Consider the following 18,696-nt stretch of genomic DNA (forward strand, 5'->3'; position numbering starts at 1 on the left):
AAGGAATGTCACTGTAGAACAGACACATGGCTATTAATCTGAGGAGTCAGGATCTGAGTCCAGCTCTGCCCAATTCCTGAGCCCACAGTTTTTCTGCTCTGCAACAGGGCCCACAAAACACAATTGACGCGGAATCTGATAAAGCTGTGTTTCAATCCCAAATACCTTTCTCCATAAATACATGGAGAGATCTACATATCTATAGAGATATAGCCCCACGTATCCATTATATTCTATTCAACACTTAATACAGATATTCCATCTCATGCTTCAAGCTGTTCTACTTCCTCGCCTTGAGTTATTTGCCTCTCCCAACCTCCATTAAGCAAGTTTGGGGAGAAAAGCTAGCTGCCACATAAGTCTTGATGAGAATAAAGTCTCTTTATTACTATTATTATTCCCCTAATGGTCTGTGCAGTATCGTACATAACTTTTTAGTCCTTCATAAAATCCCGTTGATAAACATTTGACAACTTGTTACAATTTTAAAACTTTCATTGCCGGATCTGTGCCGGCACCGTTGGAATCTAACAACGAGCTATGAAGGCGGCCACGGTAGCTTTCTGTGATGCCATAAAGAATTTTGCAGCCTCTCTCAGCCCCTAATTTATGACATGTGCGCTGATGAATGATCAAGATTCACTATTTGCCATTATAAGAAACAGGCCAACCAATTCATAATTTTCAGGAAAGCTGGTTTTAACAGCCCTATTAGTTTTACAATTCCAACTTTTGTAAGCTTCAATTTGCTATGTTTAAGTTATTTGCTCTGAGGAGTTTGAATGCTCCTACTGGGGTCTTAAGGTCTATTTTTTCCAAACAAAGTTTCCAGGGAAAGATGATGCTGGTGCTCAAAGTCCAATTAAGATAAACTCTGAAAGTCAAAGGGAAAAGCCAGGATGTCCATTTGAATTGAAAATACACAGAACCTTCCCACTCTCCTTCTGTTGATTGAAAAAATATGCAATAAATTAGCAATGCCTTACATTGTGGCCCACAGGTTACACTAGGGTTTTTAGTCATTTGCTAAACCAGATTCCATGTTTGAACTTCACAATATTAATCCTTTTGTCTGTTGAAGGACGGAGAGAATGTTAAAATGAGTAAGATATATATGTTCAAAAGGCACAATAGATTCCGAGCTTTATCTGTTCACAAGCAAAGGATTAAAAATTGTTTCTGATATGCGCCTGAAATATTTATTAATATACCTATAGCCCTTATGTAGTCATTCGTTCATTCATGAAACAATAAATTTTGAGCATCTAATACAGGGATTGGCAAACGATAATCTGCAGATCAAGTTCAGTCCCCTGCCTGTTTTGTATGTACCACAAGCTAAAGGATGGATTTTACGTTTTTAAATCAGAATAACAATAATATTTCCTCACACGTAAAATTATACAAAATTCAAATTTCAGGTTCCATAAATAAGGTTTTATTGGAACACAGCCACGCTCATTGGTTTACATATCGTCTATGGCTGATTTCATGCTCCAGCATTAGAGTTCAGTAGGGTCAACAGAGACCATATGGCCCTCAAAGCCTACAATGGCCCTGAGGTAGTATGTGCCAGGCACTGGAGATGAAAACAAACAGTAGAGAAGAAAAAAGAGCAAGCCCCACCTTCCCCAGCACAGCAGTAAATATGTTGTATGGTTGTAAGTGCTCTAAAGAAAAGTCAGTCAGGAGGAGAGAGAGGGGATATGATTTTTATAAGGTGGCTGAGAAGTCCTCTTTGATACTGTGCAGAGGGCTGACAGAACAAGCCCCATGGGTATCCAGGGGCAGGGTAGACCAGAAAGAATGCAAGTACAAAGGCCCCAAGGGGACAAGTATGAATAGCATGGGCATGAGAAGAGGGTAGAGGGAAACATGCCTGCAGAGGTAGCTGGTGGCCAGATCACACAGGAGTGATAGGTTCAAGCTTTCGCTCTGGGTGAGGCAGGAAGCCGTGCAAAGGCTGAGAAGAGGAGGGCCATGAATTGACTGTAGACCGGATGAGGACAAGGGCAGAAGGCAGACTGCGGAGAAGTCACTGCCATAATTCAGGTAGCTTGGACGAGGAAGGTAGCAGTGAAGGGTATGTGACAGGGGCCTGCAGAAAAGGACAAAATGGAAACTAGAAAGCCAGGCAGTATTCAGGGATACCTCCATATACATCTCTCTTGCTTTGCTAAGTGAAGTCCATATTTTTCTTTTCATGCAGTTTTACTGGCCGGAATGCACGAAGGCTAACTGGGTAACAGTATCAAAATCCTCTAAAACAATTGAGTTGCTTTCCTGGGAAGTTACTCTAAGGTTATAGCTAGGGATGTGCATCATGTTATTTATCACACCATTTAGCCCCAACCCATTGACGATTCGGACTTATAGCGACCTTACAGGGCAGAGTAGAACGGCCCCATAGAGTTTCCAAGGCTATAATCTTTACGAAAGCAAACTGCCACATCTTTCTCCCACAGAGCAGCTGGTGGGTTCGTACTGCTGACCTGTCAGTTAGCAGCCAAGTGCGTAACCATTGCACCACCAAGGCGCCTTTCACACTATTTGGAACATCAAAAACTTGGAACCAGCCTAATGTCCAGCCACAGGGGATGCGTGCACCGCATAGCATGCGGCCATCAGTAAGACGACAGAAAGGAGAAACTGGAAGGGTCTTGTCATGGATTGAATTGTGTCCTCCAAAACTATGTGTCAACTTTGTTAGGCCATGATTCCCAGTATTGTATGGTTGCTGGAAGGGTCTTGTCATGGATTGAATTGTGTCCTACAAAACTATGTGTCAACTTTGTTAGGCCATGATTCCCAGTATTGTGTGGTTGTTCTCCATTTTGTGATTTTCCTATGTGTTATAAATCATAATCTGTGCCTGTGGCTAAAGAGGATTAAGGTGGGATGTAACAGCCTTGCTCAGGTCACGTCCCTGATCCAGTGTAAAGGAAGTTTCCCTGGGGTATAGCCTGCAGCACCTTTTATCTTACAAGAGATAAAAAGGGAAGCAAGCGGAGAGCTGGAGACCTCATACCACCAAGAAAGCAGTGCTGGGAGCAGAGCGTGTCCTTTGGGCCTGAGGTTCCTGGATGGAGAAGCTCCTAGTCCAGGAGAAGACTGATGACAAAGACCTTGCTCCAGAGCTGACTGAGAAAGACTTTCCCTGAAGCTGACACCTGAATTTGGACTTCTAGCCTGCCAGACTGTGAGAAAATAAATTCCTCTTTGTTAAAGTCATCCACTTGTGGTATTTCTGTTATAGCAGCACTAGAAGACTAAGAGAGGTCTTGATTCTAGAAGTTTCTCTGAGGGCAGAAGGCAAGTGTAATGGGTAAGAAGAGAAGGCTGGACAGGTTAGAGGTTGCTTCTGAAAGTTACCTCTGAAGACTTCAGAGGTAGGCTAGCCGTGATGTTGAAAATGTCCGGAGTGGGTGCCTGGAAATGAAATGGAGTGAAAACTAACACAAATGAAAGAGGGGAAATCAAAGCAGGTCTCAACCCTATCCAATCCAGCAGACCCTTTTATAATAGAATGCCCATTTTGCTGCCCAGAAATATAATAATACCAGCTTTCTACTTGTATATAAACCCAGTGCCGTCGAGTCGATTCTGACTCATAGTGACCCTATAGGACAGAGTAGAACTGCCCCATAGAGTTTCCAAGGGGCGCCTGGTGGATTCGAACTGCCAACCCTTTGGTTAGCAGCCGTAGCACTTAGTCACTACGCCACCAGGGTTTCCAACTTGTATATATAAACCCTAAATGTAATATAAAGAAGATAATTTAAAATATGTAATTTGTAATAAAATATGTGTTAGTGTGTAAATGCTTATGCATAACTACACTAGAAGACCTAATGAAGGAGTCCAATGCTCACACTTATATGTAGAATCCCCAGATGATACAGGTGTGTTGAACAGGTGACTCAAATATCACAGTAGCACTGCCACCAAGGACATGATTTTTGAAATGGCGAGTTACTCTTGGTGAATTCCCAAACAAAATAGAATATGATCTTCCTTCACTTTATACATTGTATATTAAAACTGAGGAAAGAATATTTCATGTTATGTATAAAATGGAATTTGATTTTAGCAAGATAATCAGCTTTTTCAACTACCCATCTGACAAGATGCTAGAAAGTCATGCAGGGTGTAGAATAATGCTTCGCTGTGCTAGACCGTTTCTCACATGTGAGGATGTTGACTAACCCTGGCCCTCACCCGCTAGCTCAATATTCATGTTGAAATTTCCAAGAGTGTTGTCAGAACCTGGCGGGAAAAGGACGGTTGTGAGCAAGGAGCCAAAGTCTTCAACAAATGAAAAGGGTGACCAGAAGGAAGATGGATAACCACAGAAGAAGGGTCAGTGGTGTGATGGTAATGCTTAATAACTGACTCTGATCTGTAGCATTTGCCAGCTTCCATGGGGTAAATACTCCCACCATGGCCAATTTCAAGCTACCAACATGGAGTCATTGAATGAGGAAGTTGGAAAGATGTGCTCTATCAGCTCTCCAGAGCTGGTACAGGGCAGGTCCAGGAAACCACAAGGATGGATAGAGGTTGGTACAGGCAAATGACATGAACCTCAAATGAACAGGAATTTTTTTTACAAGAATATATGAGCAATATTCTGACAGATGCATCAGTGAGTAAGATAAAATCAACCCAACTTCCCAACCCTGAAGGACATAAGGTATGTAGAGATAATCACCTTCCCTTGACTAAGTAGTAGCCTGAGGGGTTCAACTGAGGCGTGAAAGGAAGAAAGCATTTTTTTTTTAAGCAGATAAAGATTTAGTAGAGTTTGTTTTCTGCTCCTATAAAGAATTCGGTCTTGGAAACCCTATGGGGCAGTTCTCTGTCCTATAGGGTCTTTATGAGTTGGAATCAACTTGACAGCACACAACAACAACAACAGAGTTTGTTTACCAGGAAACAGAATTCTGGAAGAAAAAGGGGAATGTTCTGGAGAGAAGGTAGCAGAGAAAGACTAGGTAAGGAAATCTCCAGCACAGAACATTCCAGGGGTGACCCAGAGTGACAAAGAGCCTCTTCCCATTCCAAACCAAATCTGACAGCCATCAAAGAGACAGTATTTCAGCAAATTCATCTTTCACATAGTCATCAAATTATTATAATTCAGTTTTAGCAACTACAGTAGCTGCTCAAAAAACACATTACTACAGTAGAGCTCCGCGAAATATTTTGCACATACAGCAAACGTAGCAAATTTTGCCACTTCATTGACTTTGTAAAACTGAAAGATCTCTCCCTTTGTCTTGTGTAGTTTCACTAATTGCATCATTAGCAGAAGGCCATTTGACCAACAGGAAGGAAAGAAAAAAAGTACTTTATCTACATTTTAAGTGGAAATGCAAGTAAAAATATCAAAATTTTCATGCTTCTGTGATCTGGGACCCAAAAGGAGATAAGACAGTCAAGCGATTATAGAGACGTCATCTTAAAAAAATCAAAAGAATGAACTTCTTGCATGTACAATTGGCGTGGCCATACAACCAATCTCAGTTTATCAATCTTCATAATATGGACACTCTTGGATGAAAACAGACAGGGTGATTGCAGAAGTCTCAGCCCAAGGAGGAAGGAGTCTGAAGAGAAAGGAAAGGATGTGAGAACACAAATAAAGGAGGGGTCTCAAGACTGGATGTAAGAAGCTGCTCTGAGACTAGTCTAGATGACAGTGCCTCACCCTCAGCACTGCTGACATTAGAGGCAGGGTTATTCTCTGCTGGGGGCGGGTGGTGGGGGTGTCCTGTACTTCGTAAGATGGTTAGCAGCATCCCTAGCCTCTATCCACAAGATGCCCATAATATCCCTCCTCGTTACTGGAATAAGGTTCTTCCCTCTCGCCGGTCAAGAATGAACAGGAAAGGCATGCAGAGTTTTCCACACGAGCAAAGCTTTATTGAAGAGGCTTGCAACTGGAGACGAGGAGGGCCCAGAGCAACGCTTACCCCCGTCTCACCAAACAAAAGACAGGCCTGGGTTTTTGAAAGTTCTTGAGCGGGAAAAGATTCATATTTATTCATAGGCACAGATGGGAATATGTTAACTACGGTGTTCACGCAGCAGCTTTCCAAGATGGCTCCTGTCCTGGAGCCTCTGGGATTCATAGCAGGACTTATTATGGGGTGTTGCGCCTGTGCAGTCTCTCGCTCCCTTGGTTTGATTCCCCGGCTGGGGCTGCAGTCCCTCACTGCCCCTGGTGGAAGGTCACATAGTGGTCACAGGTGGATGTTCTGCATATGTCCCTGGGGCTGGTTTTCTCTAGCTGCTTCTGAAGGGTGACTTTAAAGAAGTTTGCAGGCTATTTTTAGATACCCTGCCCCATTGTTCTGGGGAATGGCTTTGTTTCTGGGCCCTGGGTCATTTCTTGTTACTTTGTTTTCAGATTTGGGGCCCCTCTGTTCCTTGTCTTAGTAAGTCCCTAGGTTCCACACCCAACCCCCTGTTACCTCCCTGATAGTATAGCCTATCTCTCTTTTACTTGCTTCTCCTCTAACCACACCAGTCTCTTTGCTATTCCTCCAGCAGGCACCCTCCAATCTCAGGGCCTCTGCCCCTGTCTTACTCCCAGTTGTGACAACCAAAAATGTCTCCAGACACGACTAGATGTACCCTGGGGAACAAAATCACTCTAGTTGAGACTCATGGGTCTAGGAGGTCAGTAGGGTTATTAGAGGAAAAGAAGAGATTTCCAGAATTTCAAACAGAGACATTTGGGATGAAAAAAAAAAGAAAACGAATAGAGATACAAGGAGCATTACTGGGCTCATCTGGACACAGTTGCTTAATAATTCCAAGAAAAGCTTTATTCCAAAACCCAACAAACAAACCAAACCCGTTATCATCGAGTGGATTCTGACTCATAGTGACCCTATAGAGAGGTGCACATTATTTAGGGATCAGTTTCACAGCAAATGACAGAAATCCAAGTCCAAAATGGCCTAAGCAAAGGAAGAAATGACTAGGCTTATGTATCTTAGCATAGGCCTGGCTTCAGGCACATCGCAATTCAAGTGCTCTGATAATGTTATCAAGAAACCATTTCTTTCATTTCCCTCCATTCTGCTTGCCTCTGTATTGGCTTCATTCTCAAGAAGCTTGTCCCAAAAGGAGGCAAAACTGCCAGGAGCAACTCCAGGATTACATTCAACCAGCCAAGCAGCCCCAGAAGGAAGAGCAGGCTCTTCACCACTAGTCGTACCCAGGGTCTCTGGATCAAGTCTCTTTGGCCCAGCTTGGGTGGCATGGGCATTTGTACACCAGACCCTGTAGCCATGGTGATATGGCACATTGATGAACTAGGTCTGGTGTTCATGTTCATCCCTGGAGCCAGAGATGGGAACAGCCACCAGTCATATATTCTGAGAGAAGACGGCAGGAAGTCCCCCTAAAGGCAGGCTAGTAGAGATTGTAAAGGAGAATACCCATTCTCCTTTAATAGAATTTCTAGTCGGTCTCATGGCCACCTAAAATCCATACCTGCCAGTCTCCCTTGAATTGGGTGTGGCCGTATGACTAAATGATGTATGAACAGAAGTAATATGGACAACTTATATAGTTTATCCTTGAAAGGAAGGAGACACCGTCCCCTTTCCCCCTTCCCCTGGCTGAAATGCGAACCCAGTGGTGACAATCCTGCATCATGAAGACACAGGTAGCATCAGAGTAACAGAAAGCAATGGGCCAGAGGGACCAAGCGTTTCTAACAGATTTACAGAGCAGGGTCATCTTATCAGTCTAGACCTTAATTTCTGAGAGACCAAAATATAATTCTGTTGTTTTTAAGCCATGATTTTTGGGGGTCTGAGCACAGCAGACCACAATCCTAATTCATACAGGAGCTTGAGGTATATTATCAAAAAAGGGAATAGGGGATGGGAAGAAAGTCCAAGGATGACCAACACGGGCATCGTAAAATGGGATTGCTAATCCTTGTATTTTAACCATCATTGGTGTGGAGTTTGTCATAGGAACGTTGTAGTTCTGCTAGGGTTCTCTGTACCTAAGCTCTAGTGCATTGATTTGTTCAAACAAAGCTTCGAGTCTTTTCCACTTACAAATGTAACCAACCTTGCTTAATCTCAGCATTACGTCTTCACGACTGAACTTGCTGGTGGCATTCCTAGTGGCCTTCTGGGAGCTGAAAGAAGTCACCAAATCATTGAGTTAACAGAGCTGATTCAGCTACAGTGGGGCCCGGGATTCCATAAGAACAGAGCGGGGCCAAACTACAAATCTCATCATCAACCCAGCTCCTGAAAGACTTCACTTAGAGGTGAGAGTCAAGGTTCTCGCTGCTCTGCAAGGGAGAAGAATGCACGCAGACCACAAACAAATAATGTTTTGTCTAGGGGGCAAGGAGGCAGAGAGGATCCTCAAGCCCAGAGGAGTAAAATTTTCATCTTTACTATCTTTAGTGCGGATAAAATAGCCCTTTCTCTCGCTAACATAGTATTATCCCAGTGTGTTCTCTTGTGTAAGCAAAACGACTCAATTTATTTTTATAATATTATTTCATATTATCCAACCAAAACCCATCACCGTCGGGTTGATTCTGACTCATAGCTATCCTACAGGACAGAGTAGAACTGCCCCATAGGGTTTCCAAGGAGCACCTGATGGATTTGAACATTAGACCTTTTGGTTGGCAGCTAAGCTCTTAACCACTATGCCACCAGGGCTCCATTTACTATTATAGGACATAACTACATATTATATAAAATATTATAATATTTTATAATAACATGAATGATAATAACTGAGCTCAGAATCAACTCAACAGCAAGGGGGTTTGGTTTTGGTTTGGTTTACGTGCCTTAAAAGGAGCCCTGGTGGCGCATTCAGGTACTAACTGAAAGGTTGGCAGTTCGAACCAACCCAGTGGCTCCATGGGAGAAAGACTTGGCCATCTGCTCCCATAAAGGTTACAGCCTAGAAAACCCTATAGGGCAGTCCTACTCTGTCACTTGGGGTCACTAGAAGTCGAAATCAACTCGATGGGCACCTAACAACATTTGCCTTAAATGTATTTTCTCGCCATATTCCCTTATCGGGTTGGTATAATTTACACCACATTATGAAGAAGAAGGCTGACCCACAAAGAGCACAAATAACTAGCCAGGGTCACACAGCCAGAGGGTGGCGTATCTAGAAATCACAGTGAGGACTTCTATTGCACATCATATACGACCTAGCTCTTTACTGAAGGAAAACACCCCCTTTACCAAGTGGTGAGATGGTTCTTTGTTTGCTATTCAAAGAACCTTTAAGCAATAATGGATTCACTCATTTTTATAACCCAAACCCCTGCCTCACTGCCTTCATTTTAGCTGCTCAGGAGAAGTCCATGAATGAATGAATGAATAGATGAGCACATGAATATATATACTGAATAAATTGTTTAAGTCTTCAGTTTTGTATAAAATCTATTCAACAAGTAGATACATTCTGACTGTGTTTCAGGCACCTTTCTAGGCAAGAACAAAACAGACAAGGCCCCTATCCTTGAGATGCTCATCCACTTATTGAGCTGAGGTCACTGGTTCTTAATCCTGATTGCTCAATTAAAATTATCCAGGAGTTTGGTTTTAACCATGCCCAGGACCCACTGGAATTCAATTGAATAAGAATCAAGTGAAGGCTGAGAACCACAGGGCTAGGTATCTTAGGAGGCATCTTGGAAGAAAGGCCTGGTAATCTACTTCCAAAAAATCAGCCACTGAAAACCCTACGGAGCACACTTCTACTCTGACACGTATGTGGTCGCCACGAATCAGAGTCAACTCAACAGCAACTGGTTGGTTGATTGGTTGGTCACGTGTCTTAAGCCAAAAACCCATGGCCGTCGAGTTGATTGCAACTCCCAGAGCCCCCATGCGTTACAGAGTAGAATTGGTCCATAGGGTTGTCTTGGCTGCAATCTTTACAATCAGATCGCCAGGCCTTTCTTCTGTGGAATCACTGGGTGGATTCAAACAGCTAACGTTTAGGTTAGCAGCTGGTCGCAAACGCTTGCACTGCCTAGGGACAAAACCAAACCCATTGCCATTCAGTCCATTTTGACTCATGGTGCTTCTCAAACTTTTACATGTCTATGAATCGCCTGGGGATCTTGTCAAAATGCAGATTCTGATTCAGTAGGTCTGGGGTACTGCTGCTCTTCCTGGTTCCAGATGACACTGGATTTAGAAGGTGGCAAAGAAGCATAAGATAAGCATAAATATGTAAGCATAGAGCCCCCCACCACATGACCTGCAATTATTTGATGATTTTACATCACAGACATGAACGCTGCATGTAGGATCTTCTGTTTTTTTGGTTTGTTTTTTATTGTACTTTAGATGAAGGTTTATCGAGCAAATTAGTTTCTCATTAAACAATTAATACACATATTGTTTTGTGACATCGGTTGCCAACCCCATGACATGTCAACACTCTCCCTCTCTCGACCTTGGATTCAAGCTTTCTTATCCCCTCCTGCCTTCTCGTCCTTGCCCCTGAGCTGGTGTGCCCATTTAGTCTCATTTTGTTTTATGGGCCTGTCTAATCTTTGGCTGAAAGGTGAACCTCAAGAGTGACTTCAGTACTGAGTTAAAAGGGTTTTGGGGGGCCACACCCTCAGGGTGGATCTTCTCAGTATTAAGGAAACTACTACAAATCCTTCTATCACTCTTGTTCCTTAGAGGATAAGACCTGGGCTCGACTGCAATGATTCTGACCTACAAGTGTGAACATTGTAGAATAAAAGAACAAAATAGAAAGCCAAACCATTTCTCCTTATACTACTCCTTATACCACTTAAATATTCAAATAAAGCTTTGCATCCAGGGGCAGATTACCTAATAAGCAAGGTACACCACAGGCTTAACTGTATTTACTTACTAGACTGTAGCGCACAATTTTACCTGCGCTTCACCATATCATGAAACCCAGGTGAAACTGAGGACCACAGATTAGTGAGTAAATACAACGAAGCCTGTGAGCACTTGCTTACTGTCAGCCAGTGCACACCGTGCTTACTGGTTAATTCACCCGTTTGCATCCTTTGCTTTTTGCATTCAGATGCTAAGAATAAAGATGTGTGTGTGTGTACACGTGTGTGTGTGCGTGTGTGTGTGTGTGGCAATTCTGAATGTCTCAAGACTTTCCTTCTTTTCTAAACACTGTTGCTATGAGTCGGAATCGACTCCACGGCACTGGGTTTGGTTTTTGGTTTTCTAAACACCATCATCTTCACAGGCAACTTTGACGATGCACTTACATTTTGTCAGGGTTGCTTGGGATGAAACTCCCTCAGCCATTAAAAGGTGGGAAAGTGTCCTGCTGCTGTGTATCTAAGAGAAGGCCACTGTTTTGTCATGTGTCAGCCACCCATCATTCGAAGCAGAGAAAGCAATTGGTACATGATGAGGTGGGCAAGGAGCCCTCCAAATTTGAATTATCAGAATGGCCCCCAGTTTTGCCCAGCTTGTCATTGGCTCCTGACAAGCTCTGAGTCAAACAAGAAGAAAGCAGGACATGGCCAACTGGTTAATTAGCAGCAAGCAGAAAGCAACCCAGATTACAGGCCCAAGAAAATATGCCACAAAGTTGCTTTTCATGCATTGGTTTAAGCAACACACGCAAGGGAAATGGTGAATCTTTCAAGTTCCGAGAAGTACCTCGGCGGCCCTCTTTGGCCCACTTCAGACGTCAGGAAGTGAAGTAGTAGTTACTTCACCCCTCAAAGAGCTACTGAAGGGCTACTGGGTGCCCAGTCCCACAGAGATGAACATAACTCAATGCGGTTGATTGATTCATTCTTTCATTTATTCTTTCTCCTACATTTATTCTTCCGCTACCTTCTGCTACAGCGAGACACTGAACTAGATTCCAGCTATGTGTTTATAAAACGCAATGAAGTCTCTGGATGGTGCCAATGCTTAATGCACTGAGCTGCTAACTGAAAGGTTAGAGGTTCAAGTCCACCCAGAAGCACTACAGAAGAAAGGCCTGGTGATCCACTTCAAAAAAATAGCACACATGGGGTCAACTCAACAGCGACCAGTTTTCATAAAAAAAAAAAAACCAAGGCATGATTCCTGCGCTCACAGAAATTATAGTCTAGTGGGGAGACAGACATGAAATAAACCTAGAAATGAATATATAATCATACATAATGAAATCGCTCTGAAGGAAAAAGGCAAGGTCCCTCTTATCAGGGTCAGTGTGCCTAACGTAATAAAGGCAACCCCACGACTCAGGGCTGGACTACACAATAACAAAGACGTGGTGAAACCCACGCGAAATTGTGCACTGCAGATTAGTAGGTAAGCACAAGTAAGCCCGTGCATACCTTGCTTAATGTAAGCCAGGGCGTACTATGCTTGCTGGTGAATCCACCCCATGAACCCTGTATCATTGGCTTTATAAAAACATTCTTCATTACAAGTATTGAACTCTCGAGTATGCTAAAGCATTATAGATAAATCATTCACTACATAACCAAGGCCTAAAGGCAGAGAATTTGAAAGACAAAGTGTTATGAGGCAGCACCAATTGAAGATCAATCAGAAATTACAATAAGCATCTTGGTAATTACAACAAAAACTAATGGAAAAAATGATTTAACTCATAAAAGTTTACCAGATACCCAGTTTTACCCACGCATATACCTATAAAATGATGCGATGGGAAGAAATCCATACGATACTGCAGGGTTTGCATATTTAATACACAGGCATTGCTAATGACCGTAATATTCCATATTTACCTGCCCAATATTCTTGCTCTTGCTGATTATTCAAGCACTGGTGGTTTTCAAAAAATACAACCAGCATACCACTTCAATACTCGCTGCCATTGTGCAAAGGGTTTAAACTTTTGTGCCTTTGTTCCAAAAAAAAAAAAAACCCTGAGCAAAAGCTTCTCATTAAAATGTAGAGAAGATAATCATCCAAAATTTTAACTTGGAGCTTGAGTTGGGGAAAAAAAAAAAAACTACACAAAGCCTTTGGATTGAAGAGTGAGCTTTTATCCTCTGACGACGTGGCAAACTTTCAGCATTTCCTGGAATATTTTCCAACCACTTTGAACACCTGAAGGGTTTCTTACATGTTGGATTGGTTGGCAGGGAGGGTGCGAGCAAACGGGGAATAGCAGAAGGGAAAAAAAAAGAAAGGGTACCTTTTAGATTAACCCAACAAATAGTCACATTTTTTTAACAGTGACTGTATCAGGTCTAAAGCATAGAAAATACTGCCTGGTTGTTTTTTTTTTTTTTGGTTCTAAAAAGCTGAAGTTGATTATCAAAAGGGCAGGCTGCTCTTTAAAGATGATATCTGAGGCATTTACAGCAATGCATGTTATAGTCACTGATATTATACATAAATGTATAGGTCAGGAGTCCACTCAGCCATACAGAAGGACCATACAGGTGAATTACCTGAGTGGAGAGAGCTGGATAGGAAGAGAGGCGAACTGGACAGAATATTCTCTAAATAAAGGGAGCAGATGTTTCTCAGTCAACCGTGGCCAGCCAGATGCCACCCATATGAACACAGCTTCCAAATTTCAGAGGAAACCAGAGATTCCAACTTTTGTGTAAAACCTCCTGATTTTTTTTTAAATATTTGCCTATATAATTAATTTTTTAAATTGCTATGCAAGCCAAGGAATCTCTGGGTAGTACAAAGAGCTAATACACTTAAATGCTAACTAAAATATTGGAGGTTCAAGTCCACCGATGCGTGCCTTAGAAGAAAGTCCTGGAGATCTGCTTTCGAGAAAATCAGCCACTGAAAACCCTAAGGAGCACAGTTCTACTCTGACACACATGGGGGTGCCATGAGTCAAAGTCAGCTCCATGGCAACCTGGTAACTGGTTGGTGCAGACCAAACGAAATACATTCACAGGCTGAATTCACTGGGGTCCACTGATTCTGACCTCCATCCTACCTGATCCCAGTTCCCAAACACTGTAGCAGAATATTCTGGCTGCTCTAGCCTCACCGAAGCCTGGGGAGACAGGTCCCATTTACAGAGCAGAAACAGCTCATCACTGCAAGACCTTTGGGAATCCTATTCTCTACTGGACATAACATTCCATAACCCTGGACTTGGACACCCTGAGTGAAGCCAAAGAGCAGCCCCCAGACAGGAGAAGAGTGGGCTACCTGACTCGTCTTGGCAACAGCCCACGAACCCTACCCAAAACTCAGGCATGGCAGCAGAGTACTCACAGGGTTTGACATAAGCCTCTCTCCTTTTTCTCCTTTCTCTCCGCCCATACCACAACCCAAACTATATGAAGACTATGCCCAGTCTGTTTTCCAGAAGTTATGGATGGTTTTCTGTGTGAAGTCTTGGGTTCATGAAGATGTTGTTACTGTTGATAGGTGCCGTCGAGTCAATTCCAATTCATGGTGACCCCATGCGACAGGGCAGAGCTACCCCATGGAGTTTTCTAGGCTATAATCTTGTGGGAGTAGATCGCCAGGTCCTCCTTCCACGAAGCCACTGCGTGGGTTTGAACCGCCAACCTTTCAGTTAGCAGCCAACCACTTAACCATTGTGTAACCGGGGCTCCTTTCATGATGATAGAAGGGGATGATTATCAAAATTTTGAGAGTTATCTTTGGCAAATGAAATAAAGGTATTCCCTCTAGCTAGTTCTTGCCCCATTTCAAATGGACAGATTCATTTTTTCACCAAAGATCTAACAATGGGAATGGGGAGGAAGGGGCAGTATCTACCACACAACAGATACGTCCTTTAAAAAAAAAAAAAAAAAACTTCCCTAAGACATGCCCAGATCTTCCAAGCTCCATTACCAGATTCTTAAACTGGCAGTTCTTAGGCAGAATCTACTCCTCAAAAAGTTTTATTTGCATAACACATTTTTTTAAAAAAAAACGTATTTTTAACTTTACCTTTTGGGGGCATTGTCTTAGGGTTCTCCAGAGAAACAGAATCAGAAAGATGTGCATGCACGTGTGTGTGTGTGTGTCCCTGGGTGGCACACAGAGTCATGCACTCGACCAGTAGCCAAAAGGTTGGCAGTTGGAACCTACGCAGTGGCACCTTGGAAAAAAGGCCTGGAGATCTCTGCTGCCACCACTCTGATCCCAGTCGCCATGCTATCTGACCTGAGTCACTGCACCAACCTCCAGATGTCTTTGGTCTGCCCCACCCTCTCGGCGATCTTTTTTTTAACCTAGCATCCAAGTTAATCATGATGAAACCTAAGTTATATCATGTCCACCCTTTCTCCAAAACCCTCCAATGTCTCCCCATCTCACTCAGAGTAAAAGCCAAAGTTCTTTAGCAGCCCACAAGGTCTCATATTCTCTCTCTTGCTCACCTGAATGAAGCCCCCCCCAAAACCAAACCCTTTGCCTTCGAGTCAATTCTGACTCCTAGTGACCCTATAAGACAGAATAGAACTGCCCCATAGAGTTTCCAAGGAGTGGCTGGTAGATTAGAACATGCCAACCTTTTTCGGTAAGCAGCCACAGATAGCCCTTAACCACAATGCCAACAGGACCAGACCCACATTATTGCTTTTTCTCCAACCAACATGTCACACACGTCCCCAATCCCAATGTTTCCACCCACTATCTGTTCTGCCTGGACCACTCTTCCCAAGAAAGAAAGCCCATTGGCTGGTTCTTACTTCCTTCAGGTCTTGGCTCAAATATCCCATTTTCGGTGAGGTCTTGTCTGAAAACGCTACATAAAAGAGCTACCCATTCCTACCACCCCCTCTCCCATCATCTTTCCACTGGTTCATCTTCCTCCATAGCACTGCCCACCTTCCGGCAAACTCTAATTCTTCCTTTTGTGATTCCTTCTACTGGAAGGTAAGCTCCAGGAGGATATGAATATTATTTTATTAATAACCTTATTCTCAGCTCCTACCAAAGCAGCACCATTGTAGGTACTCAATATACATCTGTTGAAGGAATAGAGGAAAGGAGGTGGGCTTTGGAATCAGACAGATCTACATTTGAATTCCAGGTCTGACACTAACTAGGTGTATGACCTTGGACAGGTTATGTTACCTCTCTGAATTTCTATTTAATCTGTTGCTAGGTGGTGATAATAATCTTCTCCCTTTGAATTTTTTCAAGATATAGAGGTAATGTATTTTAAGAGTTATGTCAATAAACGGTAGCTGTTATTATCATGTTACTTGATGTTGAATTGGCTCCAAATCATGGAGACCCCATGTACAACCAAATGGGATGGTGCCCAGTCCTGCACCATTTACATGGTCATTGCTATGCTCAAGTCCATTATTGTGAATTTTTTAGTGCCTTCTGTGTGTTTCAAGCCACTGTATGTTTTGAGTGTCTTCCAACCTAGAGGACTCATCTTCCAGAACCATATCAGACAATATTCTGTTGTAAACCACAGAGTTTGCATTGGCTAATTTTCAGAAGTAGGTTGCCAGACCTTTCTGTTTTAGTCTGGAAGCTCTGCTGAAACCTGCCCACCATGGGTGACATGCAAGCCACCACAGTATAACACACTGACAGATGGGTGGTGGGATATCATCATCACATAGATTCTGTTTATTTCCCACCTCCCTGACATCCTGTTTGCCCCGCACCAGCCACATTGGCCTAACTCCTCTTGCGAAAACACACCAGGCTCGTTTCCACAAGACCTCTTTGGACCTGCTGTTCTCCGCCTGGCCCATAGCTCTTTGCACCATGGGCTTCCAGCTATGACATCACTCCCTCTCAGAAGACATCCCTGACCCCTCTTCCCGTCACACTCGCTCACACCATCAGTTTATCTCCTCCATAGACTTAGTGATTGTTATTTGTTTGTATACTTTTCCACTGCGTGGCTGTCCCTACCAGACAAGGAAGGGCAAACTCCAGAAGAAGAAAGCTGTCTACCATGCCCACCAGCCCTTCTGCAATTCCAGCCACATAATAAACCAGTTTCAGCAACTCCTGGCAAATCAGGAGTCCAGGTGCCTCCTAACTTCAGGGCCTCACACCCTTCTCACAGTTTGGGAGCTATCTTGTTTCATTCTCACAGTAACAAATAAAACCAGTTGCTGTGGGCTCAGTTCTGACCCACAGCAACCTGCTATGTGTCAGAGTAGAACTGTGCTCCATGGGGTTTTCAATGGCTGAGTTTTCAGAAGTAGATTGCCAGGCCTTTCTTCCAAGGTGCCTCTGGGTGGACTCAAAGCACCAACCTTCCAGTTAGCAGCTGAGTGTGTTAACCTTTTGCACCAACCAGGGACTCTGCCACATAATACACACTTAATAAAATATTTGTTGAATCGATAAAGACTTTGTGGAAGAAACGTGCGTGTGGAATAATGCTATGTGTTAGGGACCCTGGTGGTGCAGTGGTTAAGTGCTCAGCTGCTAACCAAAAGGTTGGCGGTTGGAACCCACCAGCCACTCTGGGGGACAAAGATGTGGCAGTCTGCTTCCATAAAGACTGCAGCCTAGGAAACCCTACGGGGCAGTTCTACTCTGTAGCATGGGGTCACTATGAATCAGAATGACTTGACAGCAGTGGGGTTTTTTTGGGCGGGGGAGGCATGGTTTATAATACTTTGTGTTTACGATTGTCCTGGTGGAATCTTAACACCACATGGACTGAGAATCAGGTGATGCTCTGGGTAGGGGCAAAAGCAGTATGGCAATAAACTTATAAGGGAGTCTGCCTCCAAGGGGCAGAGACCTGGGGAATAGTTTATTTTATAAAGAGAGAAAGGGTAAAGTAAGAGTATAGTTGAAAATGTGTATTAAAATCAAAAATCATCAGTCTTGCCCAGATGATACTAGAGATCTGGGAAAGCAAAGGGCCTTTGGCCAGAATCATAACTCTAGTTTTTACACATGGAAGACCAACCTACACTTCAGGTAGAGAGGAGGCAAAGAAACCCTGCTTGTTCATGCGAGAGCAGACACACTGAAATATGGAGAGTTAAGAAATAATTGTTGTTGTTAGGTGCCATCAAGTTGGTTCCGACTCATAATGACCCTATGTACAACAGAATGAAACACTGCCTGGTCTTGCCCCAGTGGCTCAGTGTCAAAGAGCTTGGCTGCTAACAAAAGTTCAGGGGTTCAAACCCACCACCCGCTCTGCAGGAGAAAAATGTGGCAATCTGCTTCCATAAAGATTACAGCCTTGGAAACCCTATAGGAAGTTCTACTCTGTCCTATAGGGTCACAATGAGTAGGAATTAACTTGACAGCAACGAGTTTGCTTACAGGAAGTAATTAGGGCTGGCAACTTCAGGGCCAGCTCATTTTCATTTCGCTTCTGAACGGAGACACTTTTGCCCTTTGGGCACTGAGACTGAAATGCTTTCCCTGTTTGTGATTCAAAGGAGAAATGGAAAACAGCTCTATAAAAAGGGTCGAGATTCGGGTTCGGGAGGTTTGCCAATGCAACCAGGAAGCAGACATCAAAAAAATAAAAACACCGCTTCAATTTCTGTCGCCACTTAACCCATCTATGAATGTCAAAATGTGGTCTGTAACATGGACGAACTCAGGGCTGGGACTGTGAGGTTTTGTGAACGGACACAGCCAGACTCCATCTCCTAGGAGTCAAGGAAAGCCGTTTGATTTCTAGAGTTTCTTCCGAACTGTTACTTACCAGCATTTGGGAGGGTGAGTATTGAACCACTGGGGTTTCACTTTTGGTCAG

The sequence above is a fragment of the Elephas maximus genome, chromosome 25 (assembly GCF_024166365.1).
Source record: "Elephas maximus indicus isolate mEleMax1 chromosome 25, mEleMax1 primary haplotype, whole genome shotgun sequence".
NCBI classification, from domain to species: Eukaryota; Metazoa; Chordata; class Mammalia; order Proboscidea; family Elephantidae; genus Elephas; species Elephas maximus.